Genomic DNA, 16874 nt, shown 5'->3' on the forward strand with positions numbered 1-16874 from the left:
TCAATATGGAAGTCAGATTCACTTAACAACCCTATTACTAACACTGCAGTTACTAAGTGCAGTGATTCATTTAACAACTGTGGCAACAGTTGTTAAATTTTGGGCTCAATTGCTGTGGTAAGGACTACCTATATTTGCAAGTATACAAGAACAGTAGCAATGAAAACAAACAAAAGATATAGATTTGCTTCCACTGAGAAAAACTGAAGAGAGATACTGAGGAGTAGTAGCAGCAGTTGAAATATGAATAAGAGTGCCAGTAGTTGGAACTCCAGAAGCTGGAATGAAAATATCAGCTGATTTTTCATTTCCCTTACTGCCTGTCCTTTTGCTGCCAAAGTACTAAGGACCAATTTTATCTTGAACTGATGGAAGCATTTAGTGAGAGAGGAAATGGCCTGGTTTTTTTCTAAATGTCGGAAACTACAAAGCCTTGGCCCTCAGGTTACTGAGCAAGCATTTTCCTGGTGAAGTTGGATTCAACAGTGGGCAGCTGGAAGCTGACGAATGCATGTGCTCCATTTATCCCTTCTTTGCCATCCAGTTTTTTTTACATCTTGTGGACTTTGTCTGACAAGTATTCCCTCCCCAAAATAGCACAGATAGCAGGCTGATTTTATCAAAGCTTGAAAGTTAGACAAGGTCAAGTCTAGAATGGGAGATTTCCAGGAAGTCTACCAGCACTGTATATTAAGACTGGAAAGTTTTTTTTAAAAGCTAGAAAAAAATAATAGCAGACTATTTACATATTATTGCCAATAAAACTGAACTCAGAATCATGCGCATCCTAACTTTTTGTGGGAAAGTCATGTTTTGTGATTCGTGATTTAATGCCCAATACTGTGTTTCCCTGAAAATAAGACCCTGCCTTATATTTTTTTGAACCCTGAAATAGGCGCTTGGCCTTAATGCCATGTGCTCAAAAGCCCGATTGGGCTTATTATCAGGGGATGTCTTATTCTGGGGAAAACAAGTGTATATAATTTCATAAAATTTACACCATCAGAAACTAACTCCTGAACATAATGCAAAGAATATTCTTCAAAGAGGCAACAGGATGAATCATCTAGGAAACAGAAATTGTATTTGCTGTAGGCATTTTCCAGACTGTACTTTAAAAAACACAGATAATGATGTGTTATTATGAAAAATTCTGCAGTAAGTGAATTATTACATCACAATCAGTTGCAGGAGAGTTATAGACTGATAATTCCTCTTTAGCTTACTGAAAGAATATGCTGAAACAAATGTGCATGAACACTGGAAGGACCACACATTTTCTCCACTGCCACATTCACAGATGACACATATTCTTCTTTGGGCTGTTTTAGTAGAAACAAATGGCTAGAGAGAATAAAAATAAAAAATAAAAAAAACATTTTCCTTCCTAATTGTGATAGTTTTTAATTATTAGTTTAAACTACAATGACCATATGTCAATTACTATAAAGGGCAGTTATTTACTACAGAAAGTTGTCCTTTAGATTTATTTTTCGGAAACTTTTTGCCATTTACTTTTCCTGTAGAAATGATACCACTTCATGCAGACTTATTGCATAAAATCTCTTCGATGCTTACGTGTAACTTCAGAGCTTTGTATGCTTTTTAGATAATTTTGCTCCAATAAACATTTTTTGTAAACTTTTTCTTGGGTTTGCTCTCGAATTGTCCTTCAAAAGTAAAGATATCAACGATTAGATTTTTTTTTTTATCCTTATAAAAAGGATAAATTTTCAGATTTGCCCGTTTTCCAGGTTTGCCCATTTTCTAAAAAAAAATATGCTCACCATACTCTAAACTTACATTTTCCCTTTAATCCTCCAAGGGCCTCCTTTGAGAGAGGTGATGCTTGATTAAACCATTTCACAAATTAGAAGGGCTGAACATTATAAACATTACAAACATTTCAAAGCTCCTCTAGGCAGGTCCGCTTAAAAGCGTGAGAAGTGTAACTGGTCTGCAGCCTGCCGTCACCACGGAAATACCGCTATGAGAAACGTCACCAACCCTGTTTGGACAGAGGCGGGGGCGGGGGGGGGAGAGACACCTAAAGACACCCAGCGGGACGTCGGTCAATCAAGCAAAGCCAGAGAGAGAGAGAGAGGCTACCGAGGGCGGGGCAAGTTCGTTCGGGGCCGTCGCGACGTCACGCAAAGCTCCGCGGCCCGGGGAGTGGCGCACCTCCCCAATCACCCCCTCGCGCCCTTGCGAGGCGGGGCTTGAGGCTCGGGAGGGCGGGAGAAGCTGCTGTGCACATGCGCGCGGGGAGTGTGGGAAGTGGTGGGGGGGGGCTAGTGGGACGGCGGTTTTGTGGTCGGAATCCGGCACGGGAGGTGGCCGAAGTTGCGGTGCTTGACTGGCTCTCGCTCGGCGGCGGAGGCAAAACCGGGGAGTTTCTCTTCCCACCACCACCACCACCTTCGTCGCCTCTTGTTGGGAGAGCTCCGGAGTGGAGCGGGAGCTTGCGTGCCTCTCGCTTTCGCCTGGCACCTGGGCTATGCCTCGTCCGGCATTGCTGGCGGTAGGAGCGTGAAGGTGAGGCCCCGCTTCCCCTCTTTGGACCTGCTGCTGCCTGACAGGTGCCGTCGTCTCTAGGGAACCCCAAGGGCGCCTGGCATTCGCCCCACATACCTTCCTTCGCCGCCTTTGTTGAATCCCTATGGTCCCTATGGGGGGGGGTCTCCTTCCAGTTTGGGGGCCCAAACAGGTTGCTGCTCCTCTCTCTCTCTCTCTCTCTCTCTCTCTCTCCCCCCCCCCCCGCACTGCGCTCCTTTTCCTAGCCCCCACCCCACCGGGTGCTGTGCGCGCGCGAACTTTCAGCCTGGTCGTCTCCTGCGTTCGCCCCCAGCCCCGCCTTTTCCCTCTGGCTTTTTTTTTTTTTCTCTTCCTGATTGTGTTTGTGTTTTGCTCGCTCTCCGTTCCCGAGTAGGGATTGTAAAGGGCTCTTTCACGTTCTGATCTTTCCCTCGAATGTTTACTAGCGGCTGTCTTTATACATGCAACAGTTTAATCCTGCAGTGATCGCCAGGTATGTGGGAACTCACGGTTTGTTGGTTTTTTTAAAGGCTGCTTCCTGGGTGTCTGGCACGAACGAGGGAGAGACCAAGTTAGTTTCTGTCTCTCAGGATTCCTGGATGCAGCTATTTCTATTGCTGCCTTGCCCAGAGTCTATTTCGGTGCGTCCTGCCCTTAATCCTGCCTTACTTCTTTCTCTGACCTACTGGAAGCCCTATCTTTGGCGAATTGGCCTTGTAAAGCTATTAAGTTCTAACCTGTTTTTGCAAAAGGAATTACGACCGTTCGCCCAACCACCACTGCATACAGCAAGGGATTTTTGTAATTTTTCTGGCGTTGAGTGAATAGCTCTAAGGAAAAGTTGGCTTGATAAAATAATTGTGAAGAAACCTCAAAGAACATGTGCATTGGCCTCTGATTGTATCCTCCTAATTCCAAAAGCTTCAAGTTATTCCCCAGATTGATTGTGTCAAGACTCAAGAAAATTGAAGCAATTTAGCCTTTCCTTAATATATGCCTGCATTGACATAATTGGTAGATGAGTTTTTATTATACATTAATGATTTCTCATTATATCTTGTCTTGCAAAAAGAGCAATAGGCATAATCTTTGCTGTTTTAAGCCAAATTTCCAAAAAGTTTCAGGTTCTAGTAAAGTATTTTGTTTTCCTTGAATTAAAAATCATTTTCTTTCTATAGTACTTGATTAGCATTATTTAAATGAAAATTCTCTATATTTTACTATAAAAGAAAAATGTGTAAGGGATTGGCTTATTTGTGGTGGTCAAAAGGCTTAGTAGCTTTGTTTGTTTCTGTTCACAAAGGATGCTATCTCCAACAAATGTAAATGCAAGCTAGGATAACAAGATAGAGCATTGTCTTTTTAATTAAGTGTACCTGGAAAAACATTTAATGGATATTTTTAAAATAATATATTGTCTGTTGATATTTATTTTCTTTAAACTGATTAGTCAGTTAATTATCTGGTGAATTGCTGTTGCTGAAGTGAAAGGATAAAGCAGTATTAATATCCATTCTCTATCAAAAATTCTGGATTAAGTTTAATAGTTAAAAGCTTTCTAATTTAAAAGCATTTTGTTGAAATCTTGATTTTTAAAAGCAAATGATTTGGAAATAGCAGTGCATATGATTTGTTCCATACCAGTGAGTCACAAATGTAAACAAACAATGGACTTCAGCCATGTTCTTAATACTCAGATCAAAGTTTCTCATGAAATCTCTTGCTATGCATACTCAGCTGCTGCTCCAAGATAATAGGTTTGAGATTTTTAAAAAAAGTTCTTTCTCAACTAATGTTACTAAGACATTGTAGTAGTATAGTTAAGACAATCTTATACATACCTAGAAATAAATTACATTGAAATCAATGGGATATATTTCTGAGCAGACATTCTATTGGTCACAAAAAATATGGCCGCCTTTGATTTCAATATGCCATATTATTGATGCTTACTTATTTAATTTATATGGTTTCCCGTATTATATGCCTAACTCTGGTTGGAAAACAGTTAACAGTAAAAACACTTGAAAAAACAATCTAAATTAAGAGCAATATGCTTAAATATCTCATTAAAATTAATACTTAGTAATTTATGTATCATACTGTGATTTGCATTGGTTTTAAAAATGGTTATTTTGTTGCTGTCATATTTTAACTGGTTTGAATAATGATGTTTGGAAAGGCAGCTAATTTTCTTATATCAAAATCCAATCAAAATCTCCACCCCAGGCCACCCCAACAATGCCCTTGAAGTGATGTCCCAGTGGCTGGAGGCTGTGCGGATCTGGATGGGGAGGAACAAGCTCAGGCTCAACCCTTCCAAGACTGAGTGGCTGTGGCTCCCGGCATCCCGATATAGTCAGTTGACTCCATCACTGACTATTGGGGGCGAGTCGTTGGCCCCCACTGAGAGGGCTCGCAATCTGGGAGTCCTCCTGGATACGCAGCTGTCCTTGGAGGAACATCTGACGGCTGTAACCAGGGGGACCTTTTGTCAGGTTCGCCTGATTCGCCAGTTGCGGCCCTTTCTTGATCGGGATTCCCTGTGCACAGTCACTCATGCCCTCGTCACCTCTCGCCTTGACTACTGCAACGCTCTCTACATGGGGCTCCCCTTGAAGAGCACCCAGAGGCTCCAACTGGTCCAGAACGCAGCAGCACGGGTAGTGACGGGAGCAGCATGGCGCTCCCATGTAACACCGCTCCTGCGCGAGCTGCACTGGCTCCCGGTGGTCTTCCGGGTGCGCTTCAAGGTGTTGGCATAGGGCCTAGCTATCTTCGAGACCGCCTGCTGCCACCGATGACCTCCCATCGACCCGTGCCCTCCCACAGAGAGGGCCTCCTCAGGGTGCCATCAGCCAAACAGTATAGGCTGGTGACCCCCAGGGGGAGGGCCTTCTCTGTGGGGGCACCTACCCTCTGGAATCAACTGCCTCCAGAGATCAGGAGAATCCAAGACCTCAGTGCCTTCCGCCGTGCCCTTAAAACCTTCCTTTTCCAGCAAGCCGGGCTGGCCTAATTTTTTAAGTATTTTTAAGTGTTTTGTTTATTGTTTTTAATTAACAGGGCCAAATTTATATATGTATATTTTAACTGTATTTTAATATTTGTATTTGATGTTTTTACTTGGCTGTTCACCGCCCTGAGTCCTCAGGGAGAAGGGCGGTATACAAATTCAAAATAAAATAAAATAAATAAAAATAAAAATATAGCTTGTTTGCTTTCGCATTCCTGAATTGTTGTTAGGCTTTCCTAAACTAGCTGGAAATGTGGTTTGGCATAATTCTAATCATAAATTAAACCTAACTCTAGCTCACATTTGGAATGTTTTGTCTGCCATGGGAAATGTTTTTGGGAGAAATTAACTGCTTATTTATTTAAAAGATTTATAAGGCTGCCTATTCACAGTTTGTGATTCTAAGTTGCATAAAAAGGTTCTTTTTTAAAAAAAATAAACATGTTAGAAAAGGAAGAAAAAAACTTTTTTCTTTTCCCATTTTAATAAGGAAAGTTATTCACTTTCAGTTCAGACAAGATGAATTCTAAATTTAATGCCTTAATAAGAATATTTTGGTATTGATGATGTAAGAGTTGATCACTTAGACCTGTGATGGCGAACCTATGGCACGCGTGCCAGAAGTGGCACGTAGAGCCATCTCTCTGGGCACGCCAGCCGTTGCCCATTGCTCTTCCGGGTTCCAGCACGCATATGCGTGCCGGCCAGCTGGTCTTCGCACATGCGAGAGCGCCAGAAACCAGAAGAGCAGCTCCCTGGCACGCATGTTTTCCAGAAGCATGTGTTCCAGAAGACCAGGTAACCAGTGTGCATGTGCACGCTAGAAACCAGAACTCAGCTTCCTGGTGCATGCATGCATGCCGGCGAACTGCTCTTCTGGTTTCCAGCGCACCCGTTCAGCACTCGGTGCCAAAAAGGTACACCAACACTTACTTAAGACTGTTTTGTTCCTGCTGGATGATCTAATAATTCAAACTGACCATTGAAACAATTTACAGGTAATCCTCGACTTACCACCATAGTTGAGCCCAACATTTCTGTTTCTAAGCGAGACTTGTTAAGTGAGTTTTGACCCATTTTAAAACCTTTCTTGCCACAATTGTTAAGTGAATCACTGCAGTTATTAATAACATGATTATTAAGTAAATCTGGCTTCCCCTTTGATTTTGCTTATCAATGAATGTGAAATTGCAGAGGTCAGAATAAGTAAGACAGCTAAATTAGAAAATATTGGAAATAGTCTCAGAATTTGAGTAATGTAGTATAATAACTTATCACCATAATAGCTTTGAGGTATCAGCTTCAAATAAAATAATAAAGTGCAATATGTTGTGTATATAATTTTTTTTATGCCTGTGAAGTATTATCCAAATAAACACGAATTTTAGAATTGGTATTTAATGATGATTTTGTTGATGACTGTACCTTTCTGGGATGAACATGTAAAGCAGATGTCATTAATTTTTATTCCTTGCTCTGATATGATGGTCTTAACCTCCAGAATTCTTGAAGAAGCAGAAGCTAAATGTTTCTGCAGGATAGATCTCCTTTTTTCTTTGCTCAGCATTTGAGAGTAATATTTAGGTAAAGCTATTTGTCCCTGCTTAAATATTTCAATGTGAAACAAAATTTAAAATTGCATACTTTATCTGATTCTAGTTTAGGAAAAGGTATATTTTCCAATCCATAGGTAGCAGGATACATCAGGGGCCCTCAACCCCCAGGCCACAGCCCACTACCCGGTTGCAGCCCATTTGGAACTGGGCAGCAGAAGCAGCAGGTGAGCATACGCAGGCGCAGTTCCACATGTGAGCAGCGGGCAAGCGTGCACACACAAAGCTCAATTTATGCGAGCGGTGGGCAAGTTTGGAATCAGATCATGGAAATGGGCAAGCATGTGCAGGCTCAGCTCCACTTGTGCAAGCAGCGGGTAAGCGTGCAAACATGCAGCTCCATTTGCACAAGCAGCAGATAAGTTTGGAAACAGGCCAAAGAAGCAGTGGGTGAGCGCATGCAACTTCATTTGCGTGAGCAGCAGACACACATGCCCTGTGCTCATGTAAATAGACCTGTGTGCATGCGCTCACCCGAAGCTTACACAGAACCATTCCCTCTCTCCCCCCCCCCCCCCGGTCCTTAAAGCCGGAAAGGTTCGGGACAGCTGAGATACATACATACATCATACTATTCCCTTACATACTCATCCATAATATGCAAAGAGCAGAAAAAGTATAAGAGGTAGTAAGTAAAAAAAATTAGTAGCAGAGATAAGGAAATCTAACAAAATCTTATAATGACTGCTCTTGCAACCGATCGCTTCCACCACATACATACATACAGTACATACACCTCAAATCATGGGTTTACTTTAATCATTCCTTTAATCTTACTTTCTGAGAATCTTATACACTTTAACCACCTATATCTTTTTTGATGTTCTGCTTTTCAATCCATTCACTGTTCTTCATTTATTTTAATTTGTACAGATAGTCCTTGAGTTATGACAGTAATGGAGCCTGCCCATTATAGTGGTAAGTTGTAATGGTTGTAAAACTGATTTTAAGACTTTTTGCAACAGTTGTTAAGTGAATAAAGCAGTTTTAAGTGTGAATATTAAGCAAACACAGTGGTCATAAGTGCAAACCTATTTACTATAGGTCCAGTTTTGTTGAAAACCAGAAATGCCAGTTTTCAGCAAAACCTTTGTAAAACATGGTCATATCATGTGGAATGCTGCAAATAGCTGTAAATGTGGCCATGTTGCTGAGTGCCTGAAGTGTGGTCATGTGACTGCAGGGACTGTGTGACCATCAGAACATTGGGTCCAGGTTGTAAGTTCCCTTTTCAGGTAGGTTGTAACTTTGAGTGGTTGCTAAGTAACTGGTTGTAAATTGAGGACTACTTGTAATTTGATTTTCATTTATTCTGTCTATATGATCAAAGTACCTGAATTCTTTCTGCTGATCGCTAGCTTTTATATTAAACCCATATTAATTCATTACTTATTCATCTGTTCCCTATATCCATATTTACCAGGTCTAATTCTTAAATAACCCATTTCCTACTGCATTCAACTTTTGTTTCTTCTGGCATAAGCAAAGTCACCTCTTTATAACAAAATGGACAGAAGTCTAACCTTGTTAACAACTATTTTCAGTTAATTTCAACAAACATTGATTCCTCAAAATGAACCACTAGTGTCTACCAGTATCTTCATACTTTAGTATTTATTTATTTATTTTAAGTGAACTTGGAATGTTTCCTGCATTTTTTTCTGTCATATACAGCTGTTTGAGTCTTTGATACTATAATACTTCTTATTCTGAAGATGTTGTGGATAACTTGAAGAACTGCTTTAGAAATTCCAAACTAAAAGGAAAACAATATGTCAATTATAAAATACTAACATGTAACAAAGAAAACTCTCTCTCCCTTCAGCCCTACTTTCTTTCCCATCTTTCCTTTTCTTCAATGTCCATTTTTCCATAGTTCACTCTTGACACTAACAATAATCTGTCTCCTAGTCAAAACATCTGATCATTTGTGTCCTTTGCTAATTGTGGTCAATATGCCACTGGTGTAATTTGAGCTCAGTTATTGTCACAGCATGCTTACAATATTCTGTACAATCTAGGATCTCTAAACTAGAGTCTGTCTTGCAAGCAAACATGATGTCTGCATAGCACCAACTAGGAGTTATGTGTAATATACTGAAATTTACTCAGATTAAAGTGTCTCTGTTGGTTGTGTAAGTTCGGTACTCAATTCTAGTTTTTTTCAACTGCAAAACTCTGGGATTCTATGAGACTTTGTGATTGGCAGAAAAACTTTAAATTTCCCATGCCATGTAATATTAGCAATTGTATTGATGGGGATTTTTATGAACCAGGACTCAGCTGCCAGCCTGCTCTTTTGTTTTGTTATAAACATTGTAAAGCTAGAGTGTAGGTTAGAAGTGAGTTGCATTTTGAAGTTTTCAAAGGTTTGTTTAGATTTTTATGCAGGGGTTACCTGAGATCTGAAAAATATTTTAAATGTTCTTCCAAAATAAAAAGCTTGAGAAAAACAACTTGAACCAGTGAGTTTACCAATTAACAATGGCTAAAACAAAAGGCTTGTTTCTGATTGCAAGAGAATTGGCCATAAATAGGATGCAGCTCAGTTAAGTAAAAAGAAGAGAAATGAATGGATGCTTGGCTTATGTAATGGTATGTGGGAATGATCTTGAGATACAATAGAAAAGATGCTGTCTAGGGAACAGTCAGACAAGAGGAGAAACTTAGGAACGATCTGCTCTAATTGATCAGGCTGTAAAAAGAGATGATAGGAGATCTGTACTTTCAGACTTGCAAGATTCTGTCAATGTAGCCTTATAATAAAGTAGAATTAGATCATCTGGTTCTGTTTTCTATTTGGTTTACCTGAGAGGGCTAACAGTTTAACCATAGTCTCTACTCAATCTCTCTCCCGCCCTCTCTCTCTCCCTCTTCCTCTCTTTCTCATAACTTTTACTTTAACCTTTATTTACTTAGATAAGTAAAGCAAATCAAACTCGTGTGTGTAAATAAATAAAAATGCACTTATGACCAGACCACTTGTGAACAACTTGAACAAAAATTGGGATTACAACCTGCTGTGCGTAAATCTTTTTAAAATATCAGTGCTAAATGTTTCATTCCTTTATTTAAGACTGCTTTATGGAAATAAATTTTAGGAGATAGAATTGGTTTGCCAAGGGGCCCATTGATGAGGCACTTCAATGTCTTTAAAACCTCTGGGAAATAAATTAGCAAAGTCATCAATTATCATGACTCTTTTTCTTACAGGGGCACTTACATTCCTTCTGTCCTCCCAGGATTGGTATCTTGTCTCCTGTTCCAAGAGTCTTTTTTTCTTCTAATTATACATACTCCTTACTTACGAACCATTCATTCAGTGATTGTTTAAAGTTAAAATAGTGCTTTAAAAAACTTTATAGTCCATTCTTCTCAGCATCTCTCAGTCATGTGATCACCATTATAGACAGAACATCTCTGGTGTCTGTCTATGTTCTTCCTCTATTTTACTCTCAAGATGAGAGAGAGAAAATGAGCAAGCGATTTCAGTAAGTAATCTGTCCTTTGCAAGAGAGTAAGCCGTTTACTCTTGTATACATCAAAAGCAATGCAATCTCAGTGACAGAAAGAAGGCAAACCTTTTCAGGCAAAGGAGAGGTTGCCTACTTTGCCTACTAAATTGCTTGCTCTCTGCCCCCAGCAGAGAGATTGAAGAAAAAGGAATTTCAAGAGAGTAAGCTGCTCGTATACCATGTCTTTGGCTCCAGCCCCAGGCTGCGGCACAATCACATTGTTTTTGATGTGTACAAGACAGTAACCATGCAATTGAGAATGCCAAAGGGCCAGGAGTGGTTAGAAGGAAAATAAAAGCCAAACTGAATAATCTTGTCTCTTTCCAGCTAGAAAGCACAGTTGCACCCATTTGATTCCCACGTAGTTAGTGGTTCACTTACCAGCAAAGTAGCCAGTCCTAATTAGTATCATTAGGTGAGGACTATCTCTGCTCTTTTGTAAGAATTTAAATACTATTTATAGGAGTTGTAAAATATAGTGCATACATAAGTTGCAAAATATGTTGCCACAATATGAAATACTGCCATTTATGTGGACGATTTGAAAAGAGGATTAGTTTAATTTATGTAAAAAAAAGCTATGAATTCCTGTCAATAATTATGCATTACTTTCTTAACTGAAGAAAGTGTATCTCTAACTTGCTGAGAAAATGAACTTGATGATACTCTTGCATTCATTACATGCTTGTGATTTTCCATAGATGTTTGTATGATATGGTAAGAAGATAATGGCTATTGTTAATCTTAGAAAAGTGAATAATATGCAGGTAGTCCTTGATTTACAACCAATTCACTTAATGATTGTTCAAAGTTGTAACAGCACTTGAAAAAAAGTGACTTATTACCATTTTTCCATGATGCAACATCCCTGAGGTCACATGATCAAAATTTGGATGTTTGGCCATTGGCATGTATTTATGAAAGTAGCAGTGTCCTGGGGTTATATGGTCATTTTTTGTGATCTTTTGACAAGCAAACTCAATGGGGAAGCCAAACTCACAGTGTTACTAACTTAACAGTTATGGCAAGAAAAGTCATAAAATGGAGCAAAATTCACTTAACAACTGTCTTGTTTAGCAACAGAAATTTTGGGCTTAATTGTCATAAGCCAAGGACTATTTGTATATATTTAAATATATAAATATAAAACAAAAACTTTATTTTAGCTTGAAAATCCTAGTTCATAATGCTGGTATTGGTATACTGTAGATAGATATAAATAGATTCTTCAATTCTCAATTGATTTTCAGTTTGGGAATAGGTTCATATTCTTGTTTACTGGTGGTTTTTGACTTATCTACTAAGATCAGCCAAAAACTGAAAAGCTCTGAAGTCTATATAGTAGGTCCAAGATATATTCTGCTTGACTATATGAACATAGTTCATATGTGGCTACTTCAACTATCCAACTAGAGATACGGCAGTATCTGACATAAGTTACTTACAGTGAGGATTTTTATAACATTATCTTCTTGATACTCACTTTAGGTGTGGTGATTGAGATTCTTTGTGGCCCTGAAGGCTTTTTCAAAATAGAGTGTAAAAATATTCATATTATTTTTAACTGGCATGACTGGTTCCTGCGGAAATTTAGGAGGGTCCTGCAGTAATACATCAGGCAACACCTTGAAGTTGTGCATTCCCACACATTTAAATCAATCCCATTGGAGTGAATAGAAGAGATCCAGTACCTCAGTATGTTTTACATTAACTGACTATATTTTTATTCTGATTTTTAGAAATCTGTCACATTGGCTGATATCAGTAAGAGCAACAGGCTCTAACAGGAAATCTACATCAGTGAAGGAGGTAAAGGCAGAAATAGATATGGAAGATCATTTCTAAACTGAAAACAAGCAGTCAATATTTATATTCTATTTTAGTTTTGTTGCTCTTTTCTTGTTTTAATGATTATTGGTAGACTTTTATTTCTGTGGTTATAGTCTAAATTCTCTTCCCCTTCACTCTTGCATTTTCAAGGAAAGATCTTCAAGGAGACATAATCTTGCTTGCAAAAAAGGAAAAGCAAAATCCATTTGTGCTATCTGTAACGGTTATGATAACTTTTACATGTAATTCAATTAAAATATATATCAACTTAAAGATTTTTTGACTGCTGTTAGTTGCTGTCATTTTTTGACTAGATACCCTAGATTCTGTTTTGTATACGATGCTATTTGATTTTCCACATGTAACTTCTCCAAACATATAAAACATATTTCCAACTGGTTTGTTTTTTTTCAGATGTGTGAAGTCAAAATTATTTCAGCAAGCCTTGTAACTGATATTAGTCCACTGTTATGTCTGTAAACTCTGTCTACAAGATTCTAAGGCATCATATTGTTATAGGAATATCCAAAAAAATTAAGACATAGAAGTGGCTTGCATTGATAACCCCAGGAAAAATTATAATACATATATACTTGCAAAAATGGTGGGAGAGGAGAAGGAATAAGTAGGTGTAATTTTCCCTTTGTCATAAAGGGATTTTATCACTTTTTTTGATATCTTTATGTCACTGCTTTATTTTTTAGAAGTAACCTAGTATTTTGGCAGGCTGCTTGTCCCCTCACTGAGTGTTGAGTTCAAGAGGGTATGACTTCCGTCTTCTCATTTAGTTACAGTACATTTATCATTGTAATATCAGAATGGCTGGGGAAGGAAAGCTTTGGTATGTTCTGATATCACTTAGATACAGTGTAAGTAGTTTTCTGTGGCTGAGCTACAAAGGGTTTGTAGCCTGATTCCAGAAGAAATGCTTTAGATATTGACCTTCTTGTACTACTAGAGAGCAAAGTTCTTTTTCTCTGGGGCAGAAAAAAATCATAAAGAAGAGAAAGATAATTGTGTCTGAGGCTTGCAAAATAATTTATCTCATTGCACACTCTGAAAGTTCTACTCAGTGCAAAACAAGTTGAATGAAACTAAACTGATGACTCAGAAAAGTCACTCCTAATTGAAGTAGAAGTGATCAAATGGTTGAAAGTTCCTTTCTTATGAAATTATAAAATATTCAGGAGTGTTCCAAGAAATAAATAAAGTGCTCTTTATTTTGCTTTACAGTTATAGAAGTACGTAATTATTTCCCAAGTTTTATTGGACTATCACCCAAAATCTTACAGTGGGCAGCCTTCTAAATTTCACAATATAAATTTACTATATTGTAATTTATTCAAATTGCCAAACTCATACAGAAAGAGAAAAAGTAATTCGTTTAATTTATTCCTATTCCTGTTATTCTCTATTCTTGTTATACTTGTTAAAATAAGGTAATCATAATTATAATATGTTCAAAGGATGATAGGCAATCATCTTTTGAGGATGTGTTCATTTAGATTTCTGCTGCACAGAAGAAATGGCTTTACATTGTCAGAAAGAATTAATCTTACATTGTTGAATTATTCTGAGGCAGTTGCCTTGTTGTACCTAAAGAATATGGTAACATTAATTGCTCTTTAGGTAGGTTGAAGACATGACTAGGGCCAGGTTTTCTTAAAACATTACTTCTGAGATTGGATTACTGCTTCTTGGAAATCTTCTGCAATGTAGTAAACTTTAAAGAAGCTTCCTCATTCTATGAAATAGTTCAACCTAAAATCTATCATCCATCCATCCATCCATGTCTGTCTGTCTGTCTGTCTGTCTGTCTATCTATCTATCTATCTATCTATCTATCTATCTATCTATCTATTGCTAGGAAAATTTCAGTGATAAAATTCTGATCTTCAAACTTATTTTTTTTTAAAATGACATATTGTATGGGAGAAAGTTAGTTTTATTAGTATGCTGATAGAAGAGATGGTTTAGTTTGTTCAGTAGAAGTCCATTCATTGTGTTACAATTACAGAAAAATGTTACACTGTAATCATTAAAATAGTCTAGAGCAGGGGTGTCAAACTCGCGGCCCACGGGCTGGATGTGTCATTATTATTATTATTATTATTATTATTATTATTATTATTATTATTATTATTATTATTATTTTATTTCTATACCGCCCTTCTCCTGCGGGACTCAGAGCGGTGTACAGCCAAGATAAAACATTGCATATAAAATTTAAAAACAATTTAAAAACAATTAAATAATTTCGGCCCAAGATATTAAAAACAACCCAATTAAAACCAAATTCAATTAAAACTGAGAGGATGGGATCAAGCCAGCACAGCTAGATGGAATAGGTGTGTTTTCAGGGCCCGACGAAAAGTCCGGAGGTCTTATATCGTGCGTATCTCAGGGGGTAGGTCATTCCAGAGGGCGAGTGCTGCCACAGAGAAGGCTCTCCCTCTGGGGGTCGCCAGCCGACACTGTCTGGCCGACGGCACCCTGAGGAGGCCCTCTCTGTGCGAGCGAACCGGTCGGTGGGAGGCTATTGGCGGCAGAAGGCGGTCTCGCAGATAACCCGGCCCTAAGCCATGGAGCGCTTTAAAGGTGGTCACCAACACCTTGAAGCGCACCCAGAAGACCACAGGAAGCCAGTGCAGCTCACGCAGGAGAGGTGTCATATGTGAGCGCCCCGTCACTCCCATAATCCTCCGCGCGGCCGCATTCTGGACTAACTGTAGCCTCCGGGTGTACCCCAAGTAGTCCAGGCGGGAAGTGACAAATGCTTGAGTGACCGTGCGTAGGGAGTCCCGATCCAGAAAGGGGCGCAACTGGCGTATCAGGCGAACCTGATAAAAGGCCCCCCTGGCCACGGTCGTCATGTGCTCTTCTAAAGACAGCCGTGGATCCAGGAGGACGCCTATGTTGCGAGCCCTCTCCGTGGGGGCCAGTGATTCGCCCCCAATAGCCAGCGATGGCACCAGCTGGCTATATCGGGATGCCGGAAGCCACAGCCACTCGGTCTTGGAAGGGTTGAATCGGAGCCTGTTTCTCCCCATCCAGGCCTGCACGGCCTCCAGGCACTGGGACATCACTTCAAGGGCATCGTTGGGGTGGCCTGGGGTGGAGATGTACAGCTGGCCACGGCCGGTTTAGCGAAGGGGGGGAAATCACGATATATCACCTTGGTGGCGCAGCAAAGTGCTGTTAAGTAACACCAGGTGCCTGCAATTACTGCAAGTTCAAATCTCACCAGGCTCAAGGTTGACTCAGCCTTCCATCCTTTCGAGGTAGGTAAAATGAGGACCCAGATTGTGTGGGCAATAAGCTGACTTTGTATAAAAAAGAACACCACTGGGGGGGGGGGGTGAAAGCCCTACTAAGCAGGTATATACAAAAGTATGAAGGCTATTGCTTAACGCATTGTAAGCCGCCCTGAGTCTCCGGAGAAGGGCGGCATATAAATCGAACCAATAAATAAATAAATATCACGTGACAAAGCTGTGACAACCCGAGTTTAACACCCCTGGTCTAGAGTCTTCATTCAGCCATAACTGAGCAAATATAATTTAGGTTTGAAGTGTCTTTTGCTTCTATGAAGATTTACTTATTTTCCTCTGCAATTTGATTGCTTCCAGTTCATATATCATTGAGCCCCAAATTTCTGTTGCTAAGTGAGACATTTGTTAACTAAACTTTGCCTCATTTTACGACTTTTCTTGCCACAGTTGTTAAGTGAATCAGTGCAGTTCTTAAGTTAGTAACACAATTATTAACTGAATCTGACTTCCCCATTGACTTTTGCTTGTCAGAAGGTTACAAAGGTGATCACATGATCCCAGGACAGTGGAACAGTCATAAATAAGAGTCAGTTGCCAAGAGTCTGAATTTTGATCACATTACCATGGGGATGCTGCAATAGTCATAAGTGTGAAAAATGGTCTTAAGTCACTTTTTCAGTGCTGTTATAACTTCGAACAGTCACTAAATGAACTTATAAATTGCAGGGAAAATTAACCATGCTGATTACGATTTATGAAAAATTATAGTTCCAAAATATCTGGAGAGCACTACATTGCCTTCTGATCTAGATATTTCTTCACATTCCTTTTTGAAGGACTGTAAGGAATTTGACACTTAAATTATCTAGAACAATGTAAATTGTTTTTGATAATATCAAGTATAATTTCATTGGTTTTTTTCCTAAAGATTGAAAAACCAGAATTAGTCTGTTTCTGCTTAAAATACAGATTATCCAAGATGGATTATTACTGTAATGGCATTTCTTTGCAGTGAAAATTATTTGGTCAATGTTTTGAGTCTTTTATTCTGTATATATAGATAAATTGTATATACAATTAATATTGCAAGTAT

This window comes from Pituophis catenifer, unplaced genomic scaffold (genome assembly GCF_029215685.1).
Source record: "Pituophis catenifer annectens isolate HBS135680 unplaced genomic scaffold, rPitCat1.0.hap2 SCAF_1, whole genome shotgun sequence".
Classification (NCBI taxonomy): domain Eukaryota; kingdom Metazoa; phylum Chordata; class Lepidosauria; order Squamata; family Colubridae; genus Pituophis; species Pituophis catenifer.